This window comes from Mustela lutreola, chromosome X, assembly GCF_030435805.1.
Source record: "Mustela lutreola isolate mMusLut2 chromosome X, mMusLut2.pri, whole genome shotgun sequence".
Taxonomy (NCBI): Eukaryota; Metazoa; Chordata; class Mammalia; order Carnivora; family Mustelidae; genus Mustela; species Mustela lutreola.
In genome coordinates, this window is record NC_081308.1 from 98,039,071 (window position 1) to 98,048,766 (window position 9,696).

The 9,696-nt window shown below is 39.6% G+C and overlaps 1 pseudogene; it reads left to right on the top strand.

The window, feature by feature from the left end:
* The first annotated feature begins 530 nt into the window (after nt 1–530).
* On the top strand, nt 531–7,825 carry LOC131821915 (14-3-3 protein epsilon-like; annotated as a pseudogene).
* The last annotated feature ends 1,871 nt before the right edge of the window (nt 7,826–9,696 follow it).

Genomic DNA, 9,696 nt, shown 5'->3' on the forward strand with positions numbered 1-9,696 from the left:
TGTCAGCATCCCTGTGGACCCCTCTCACTCTGCCTGCTGGTCCTGCTGCTTGTGCCATCTCTCTCGCATTCTTTCTCTCTCTCTCTCTCCCCGTATCTCTCTGTTAAAATAAATAAATAAATGAATAATAAAATAAACTTTAAAAACAAGTAAGAAAGATTTTCTTTGGGGGTGCTCATATGGCTCACTCGGCTGAGTGTCTGACTCTCCATTTCGGCTCAAGTCATGATCATAGGGTCATGAGACTGAGCCCCAAGTTGGGTTCCGTGCTCAATGCAGAGTCAGCATACAGTTCTCTCCCTTTCCATCCGCCCCCTCCTCACTGCCCTGCTTGCACACACACAATCTCTCTCCAAAAAAAAAAAAAAAAAAAAAGATTTTCCTCACTAATAAATGGAGAGAGAGGTATTGAGAGTGGGTGAGTAAGAGATGCTATCTGGTTCCTTCTGTCACATAGATGTCACTGGAGCTGGCACCACTATGGATGCTCACAAAATCTGATGTACCAGGTGAGGCTGGCCAATCAGTCTTGTCAATAGCATGAAATGGTAGAATTAATGAAGAAAGTAGGAGGGATGAATGTTGAGATGATATTGAAAGAAACAAGTCTATCTGTCGCATACAGAAGTGTGATTGGAGGCTGGGGAGTCAAGATGGCAGAGACGTAGCAGGCTGAGACTACATCAGGTAGCAGGAGATCAGCTAGATGGCTTATCTAAAGATTGCAAACACCTACAAATCCAACGGGAGATTGAAGAGAAGAAGAACAGCAATTCTAGAAACAGAAAATCAACCACTTTCTGAAAGGTAGGACTGGCGGAGAAGTGAATCCAAAGCGACGGGAAGATAGACCGCGGGAGGAGGGGTCAGCTCCCAGCAAGCAGCGGAGCAACGGAGCACAAAATCAGAACTTTTAAAAGTCTGTTCTGCTGAGGGACATCGCCCCAGAGGCTAAACCGGGGTGAAGCCCACATGGGGTTAGCGTGGCCTCAGGTCCTGCAGGGTCACAGAAGGATCAGGGGTGTCTGAGTGTCACAGAGCTTGCAGGTATTAGAACGGGGAAGCTGGCTACAGAGACAGAGCCAAGGAGTGAGCTCCCAGCTCGGGGTTACCTTGAACCTGTCACAGGCTTGGTGAGCTCAGAGCGTGGCCCGAGGCCAGGGAGACGGGAATAATTGGGCGCTATTCTCTGAGGGCACACTGAGGAGTGGGGCCCTGAGCTCTTGGATCCTCCAGGCCGGAGACTGGGAGGCCGCCATTTTCATTCCCTTCCTCCGGAACTCTACGGAAAGCGCTCAGGGAACAAAAGCTCCCAAAAGCGAACCCGAGCAGATTACTCAGCCTGGCCCCCGGTAATGGCAGGGCAATTCCATCTGGGGCAAAGACACTTGAGAATCAGTACAACAGTCCTCTCCCCCAGAAGATCAACAAGAAATCCAGCCCAGACCAAGTTCACCTACCAAGTAGTGTAGGTTCAATACCAAGAAGAGCATCAGAATTCCAGAGGAGGAGAAAGCAAAGCACGGAGCTCATGGCTTTCTCCCCATGATTCTTTAGTCTTGCAGTTAATTTAATTTGTTTTCTTTTTCAATTTTTTTTTCCTCTTCTGCTAAATGTTTTTTTAACTTTTACCCTTTTCTTTTTTAACGTTTTTTAACTAGTGTACCTAATATATATATTTTTCTTTTTTATATTTTTTCTTTATTTGTTTTCTTTTTTAGTTTTTTTTTTTCCTGCACCTCTTTATCCCCTTTCTCCCCCCCCATGATTTGGTATCCCTTCTGATTTGGTTAAAGCGTATTTTCCTGGGGTCTTTGCAACCCTTTTCGTATTTTACTTTCTCCTTCATATACTCTTATCTGGACAAAATGACAAGGCAGAAAAATTCACCACAAAAAAAAAGAACAAGAGGCAGTATCAAAGGCTAGGGACCTAATCAATACAGACATTGGTAATATGTCAGATCTAGAGTTCAGAATAACAATTCTCAAGGTTCTAGCCGGGATTGAAAAAGGCATGGAAGATATTAGAAAAACCGTCTCCAGAGATATACAAGCCCTTTCTGGAGAAATAAAAGAACTAAACTCTAACCAAGTTGAAACTAAAAAAGCTATTAATGAGGTGCAATAAAAAATGGAGGCTCTCACTGCTAGGATAAATGAGGCAGAAGAAAGAGTAAGCGATATAGAAGACCAAATGACAGAGAATAAAGAGGCTGAGCAAAAGAGGGACAAACAACTACTGGACCACGAGGGGAGAATTTGAGAGATAAGTGACACCATAAGACAAAACAACATTAGAATAATTGGGATTCCAGAAGAAGAAGAAGAAAGAGAGAGGGGAGCAGAAGGTATATTGGAGAGGATTATTGTAGAGAATTTCCCTAAGATGGCAAAGGGAACAAGGATTAAAATCCAGGAGGTGCAGAGAACCTCCCTCAAAATCAACAAGAATAGGTCCACACTCCATCACCTAATAGTAAAATTTACAAGTCTTAGTGACAAAGAGAAAATCCTGAAAGCAGCTCAGGAAAAGAAGTCTGTAACATACAATGGTAAAAATATTAGATTGGCAGCTGACTTATCCACAGAGACCTGGCAGGCCAGAAAGAGTTGGCATGATATTTTCAGAGCACTAAATGAGAAAAACATGCAGCCAAGAATACTATATCCAGCTAGGCTATCATTGAAAATAGGAGAGATAAAAAGCTTCCAGGACCAACAAAAACTGAAAGAATTTGCAAACACCAAACCAGCTCTACAGGAAATATTGAAAGGGGTCCTTTAAGCAAAGAGAGAGCCTAAAAGTAGTAGATCAGAAAGGAACAGAGACAATATACAGTAACAGTCACCTTACAGACAATGCAATGGCACTAAATTCATATCTCTCAATAGTTACCCTGAATGTTAATGGGCTAAATGCCCCAGTCAAAAGACACAGGGTATCAGAATGGATAAAAAAACAAAACCCATCTATATGTTGCCAATAATAAACTCATTTTAGACCCGAAGACACCTCCAGATTTAAAGTGAGAGGGTGGAAAACAATTTACCATGCTAATGGACATCAGAAGAAAGCAGGGGTGGCAATCCTTATATCAGATCAATTAGATGTTAAGCCAAAGACTATAATAAGAGATGAGGAAGGACACTATATCATACTCAAAGGATCTTTCCAATAAGAAGATCTAACAATTTTAAATATCTATGCCCCTAACGTGGGAGCAGCCAACTATATAAACCAATTAATAACAAAATCAAAGAAACACATCCACAATAATACAAAAATAGTAGGGGACTTTAACACTCCCCTCACCAAAATGTACAGATCATCCAGGCAAAAGATCAACAAGGAAATAAAGGCCTTAAAAGACATACTGGACCAGATGGACATCACAAATATATTCAGAACATTTCATGCCAAAGCAACAGAATACACATTCTTCTCTAGTGCACATGGAACATTCTCCAGAATAGATCACATCCTCGGTCCTAAATCAGGTCTCAACTGGTATCAAAAGATTGGGATCATTCCCTGCATATTTTCAGACCACAATGCTCTAAAGATAGAACTCAATCAGAGGAGGAAATTTGGAAAGAACCCAAATACATGGAGACTAAACAGCATCCTTTTAGTCTCAACCAGGGTCAACCAGGAAATTAAAGAAGAATTGAAAAAATTCATGGAAACAAATGATAATGAAAACACAACGGTTCAAAATCTGTGGGACACAATAAAGGCAGTCTTGAGAGGAAAATATATAGCGGTACAAGCCTTTCTCAAGAAACAAGAAAGGTCTCAAGTACACAACCTAACCCTACACCTAAGGAGCTGGAGAAAGAACAAGAAAGAAACCCTAAACCCAGCAGAAGAATAGAAATCATAAAGATCAGAGCAGAAATCAATAAAATAGAAACCAAAAAAATATATATAGAACAAATCAATGAAACTAGGAGCTGGTTCTTTGAAAGAATTAATAAGATGGATAAACCCCTGGCCAGACTTATCAAAAAGAAAAGAGAAAGGACCCAAATAAATAAAATCATGAGTGAAAGAGGAGAGATCACAACTAACACCAAAGAAATACAGACAATTTTGAGAACATACTATGAACAACTCTACGCCAACAAATTTGACAATCTGGAAGAAATAGATGCATTCCTAGAGACATATAAACTACCACAACTGAACCGGGAAGAAATAAAAAAATCTGAACAGACCCATAACCAGTAAGGAGATTGAAACGGTCATCGAAAATCTCCAAACAAACAAAAGCCCAGGACCAGACAGCTTCCCAGGGGAATTCTACCAAACATTTAAACAAGAATTAATTCCTATTCTCCTGAAAGTGTTCCAAAAAATAGAAATGGAAGGAAAACTTCCAAACTCATTTTATGAGGCCAGCATCACCTTGATCCCAAAGCCAGACAAGGATCCCATCAAAAAAGAGAACTACAGACCAATATCCTTGATGAACACAGATGCGAAAATTCTCATCAAAATACTAGCCAATAGGATTCAACAGTACATTAAAAGGATTATTCACCACGACAAAGTGGGATTTATTCCAGGGCTGCAAGGTTGGTTCAACATCTGCAAATCAATCAATGTGATAGAACACATCAATAAAAGAAAGAACAAGAACCATATGATACTCTCAATAGATGCTGAAAAAGCATTTGACAAAGTACAGCATCCCTTCCTGATCAAAACTCTTCAAAGCATAGGGATAGAGGGCACATACCTCAATATCATCAAAGCCATCTATGAAAAACCCACCACAAATATCATTCTCAATGGAGAAAAACTGAAAGCTTTTCTGCTAAGGTCAGGAACACGGCAGGGATGTCCATTATCACCACTGCTATTCAACATAGTACTAGAAGTCCTAGCCTCAGCAATCAGACAACAAAAGGAAATTAAAGGCATCCAAATCAGAAAAGAAATCAAACTATCACTCTTCGCAGATGATATGATACTATATGTGGAAAACCCAAAAGACTCCACTCCAAAACTGCTAGAACTTGTACAGGAATTCAGTAAAGTGTCAAGATATAAAATCAATGCACAGAAATCAGTTGCATTTCTCTACACCAACAGCAAGACAGAAGAAAGAGAAATTAAGGAGTCAATCCCATTTACAATTGCACCCAAAACCATAAGATACCTAGGAATAAACCTAACCAAAGAGGCTAAGAATCTATACTCAGAAAACTATAAAGTACTCATGAAGGAAATTGAGGAAGACACAAAGAAATGGAAAAATGTTCCATGCTCCTGGATTGGAAGAATAAATATTGTGAAAATGTCTATGCTACCTAAAGCAATCTACACACTTAATGCAATTCCTATCAAAATATCATCCATTTTTTTCCAAAGAAATGGGACAAATAATCCTAAAATTTATATGGAACCAGAAAAGACCTCGAATAGCCAAAGGAATATTGAAAAAGCAAGCCAGAGTTGGCGGCATCACAATTCCGGACTTCAAGCTCCATTACAAAGCTGTCATCATCAAGACAGCATGGTACTGGCACAAAAACAGAAACATAGATCAATGGAACAGAATAGAGAGCCCAGAAATAGACCCTCAACTCTATGGCCAACTAATCTTCGACAAAGCAGGAAAAAATGTCCAATGGAAAAAAGACAGCCTCTTCAATAAATGGTGTTGGGAAAATTGGACAGCCACATGCCAAAAAATGAAATTGGACCATTTCCTTACACCACACACGAAAATAGACTCAAAATGGATGAAGGACCTCAACGTGAGAAAGGAATCCATCAAAATCCTTAAGGAGAACACAGGCAGCAACCTCTTCGACCTCAGCTGCAGCAACATCTTCCTAGGAACATCGCCAAAGGCAAGGGAAGCAAGGGCAAAAATGAACTATTGGGATTTCATCAAGATCAAAAGCTTTTGCACAGCAAAGAAAGAGTTAACAAAACCAAAAGACAACTGACAGAATGGGAGAAGATATTTGCAAATGACATATCAGATAAAGGGCTAGTGTCCAAAATCTATAAAGAACTTAGCAAACTCAACACCCAAAGAACAAATAATACAATCAAGAAATGGGCAGAAGACATGAAGAGACATTTCTGCAAAGAAGACATCCAGATGGCTAACAGACACATGAAAAGTGCTCCATATCACTCGGTATCAGGGAAATACAAATCAAAACCACAGTTGGATATCACCTCACACCAGTCAGAATGGCTAAAATAAACAAGTCAGGAAATGACAGATGCTGGCGAGGATGCGGAGAAAGGGGAACCCTCCTACACTGTTGGTGGGAATGCAAGCTGGTGCAGCCACTCTGGAAAACAGCATGGAGGTTCCTCAAAATGTTGAAAATAGAACTGCCCTATGACCCAGCAATTTCACTACTGGGTATTTACCCTAAAGATACAAACATAGTGATTCGAAGGGGCACGTGCACCCAAATGTTTATAGCAGCAATGTCCACAATAGCCAAACTATGGAAAGAACCTAGATGTCCATCAACAGATGAATGGATAAAGAAGAAGTGGTATAGGGGTGCCTGGGTGGCTCAGTCATTAAGTGTCTGCCTTCAGCTCAGGTCATGATCCCAGAGTCTTGGGATCCAGCCCCACATCAGGCTCCCTGCCCGGTGGGAAGCCTGCTTCTCCCTCTTAGCTCCCCCTGCTTGTGTTCCCTCTCTGTCTCTCTCTCTGTTAAATAAATAAATAAAATCTTTAAAAAAAAAAAAAGAAGAAGAAGAAGTGGTATATATACACAATGGAATTCTATGCAGCCATCAAAAGAAATGAAATCTTGCCATTTGTGACGACATGGATGGAACTAGAGGGTATCGTGCTTAGTGAAATAAGTCAATTGGAGAAAGACAACTATCATATGATCTCCCTGATAAGAGGAAGTAGAGATGCAACATGGGGGGTTAAGAGGGTAGGAGAAGAATAAATGAAACAAGATGGGATTAGGAGGGAGACAAACCATAAATGACTCTTAATCTCACAAAACTAACTGAGGGTTGCTTGGGGGAGGAAGGTTGGGAGAGGGGGGTGGTGTTATGGACATTGGGGACAGTATGTGCTATGGTGAATGCTGTGAAGTGTGTAAACCTGGCAATTCACAGACCTGTACCCCTGGGGATAAAAATATATTATATGTTTATAAAAAATAAAAAATTTTAAAAAAAGAAGTGTGATTGGAGCTGACTAGAAGATCCTCCTGGAGAATAATCAGCAGCATTGAACAGGTAGAAGAAAACAAGGAAGGAGTAGGCAAACTGAAAATAATTCAGGAACATTGGCAGATGGTTTGAGATTGAGCTAGGGTTAATATTTATGAGAGTTTGGAAACACTGAACAAACACTTCATTCCAGTGCCTAACACTGGTGAGTCCCATGTTTTCTATTATAAAACAAAAAGGGACTATCACAGGTATCTGACTGAATTTCCTACTGGAAGGAGGCTGTGGAGAATAGCCTAGTGGCTTGAAAACTGCTAAAGATATTGCAATGATAGAACTTGGACCACCACCTCTCATTCACTCAGCTCTTGCTCTCAATTTTTCTGTATTCTACTATGAAATTCTTAATTCCCCTGACCATGACTTTTGGTTGGCCAAAGCTGTCTGTGATGATGTAGTTACAGAAATGGATGTGCTGAGTGAAGTAAGTTCTAGGGACTCTACACTTATGATGCAGTTGTTACACGATAATCTGACACTGTGGACTTCAGACATGCAGGGTGATTGGAAAGAGCAGAATAAAGAATTTATGCATGATATAGAAGATGAAAATCAGTGAGACCTAAAAGCCAACAAGAGAAACCATCTCTGACCCCTCCCATTCCTTCCCATCCCCACCCCACTCTTTGGAAATTCCCCATTGTCAGTGAGGAACACCAAATTTGACTTTTACATTTCGTCTCAGAATTTAGGTTTCTGCCCCACTGGTTTTATATATATATATACATATATATTCAGCATAACAGTATTCATTATTTTAGCACCACACTCAGTGCTCCATGCAATCCCCACTGGTTTTTAAAGAAAAACTTTTTCAAAAGTTCTTAAAGACAAGAATGTATTTCTGTGGATTTTACTGGTTCCAGCTTTTTGGTTCTTTAAGACACTATTGAAGGACTGCACAGAAGCTTTTTCAGCATTACTATATTATCTCCTGCCAGATGGGGCAAGATCACCATTAGAAATGGAGATTACATTTAAAAGCCATTTGACTTCTAGGTGATGCAAGCATCTAAGAGAGGTTAATCACACTATGGAGGCATAACTGTTACCATTTTTCCTTTCTTTAATTGGTTAAATCAAATTTCATGCCAATGTTTAAAATTAATTGTGTGTTAGCTTGAGGTGCCTAAGGTTGTTTGGGGAGTTTGTTGTTATAGTTTTGCTGTAAAAAGTGCTTCAGACTCTCCTGAAATGTTGCTGAAAAGCATGATGTGGTAACAGATCAACAATTGTTGAATCTCATTCTTGCCTAACTTTATACTCTTTCTCTAAAGCAAGTTAGCATTGTAGGTGGTGTGGAAATGTCTGTGTGGGTGTTCAATTCTTTGTTTTTTGTTTTTCCCTTTCTGCCATGTGCCCTCCCCTACTTCATTACCTCAACTTTTTTTGTTGTTGTTGTTCAGTGTGTAACTTGAAGCTCGTTTGTACTATCAGATATGTGCCTGGAGCCACAGATACAGAATCTGTAATGTTCTTACATCAATACAGCATAGAATTAACATCAAACCTCAATAAAACAAACATAAATTAAAAATGTGAAATATTATTGTATTTCCATATTTTGTACTTTGAAACTAAAGCCTCTAGTCAAATAAACAACTAGATAGATGATGGATAGATAGGTAGATAAACACATACACAGATAATGAGGAGAAAGTATCTACCCTTTATTTCTACTTTTGGGTGTAGCTATGTAAGGTCTTAATGAGACATGACACAATAGTCATCTTGATCATGGAAGAAAAAAATGAAGGCACAAGTCTTCTACTCATGATAGTGATGTGAAAAGATATAAAGGGCCCAGATCCTGGTGGACATTGTTGAGCCCTGGTACCAATTCTGGAACAACCTCTTTTGGATTGCTTTTAATGTGAGGAAAATAACAACAAAACAAAAATGGAAACACCATTTTGAATTATTTATTCATTTTATTTTTTTAACTTAAATTTAAATTTTTTAAATTATGTTCAGTTAGCCTCTATATAGTACATCAGTAGTTTTTGATGTAGTGTTCAATGATTCATTAGTTGCATATAATATCTAGCAGTTATCACAACAGGTGCCCTCCTTAACATCTATCACCCAGCTACCCCACCCCTTCCCCTCTGAAACCCTCAGTTTGTTTCTTGGGGTCTATAGAGTCTCATGGTTCATCTCCCTCTCTGATTTCTACCCCTTCAGATTTCCCTCCCTTCCCTTTGGTCCTCCATGCCATTGCTTATGTTCCACATAAGAGCGAAACCATATGATACTTGTCTTTCTTTGCTTGACTCACTTCACTTAGCATAATCCTCTCCAGTTCCATCCACATCAGCGCAAATGGTGGGTATTCATCCTTTCCAATGGCTGAATAATATTCCATTATGTATATGGATCACATCTTCTTTATCCATTTGCCTGTTGAAGGACATCTTAGTTCCTTCCACTGTTTGGCTATTGTTGACATTGCTGCTAT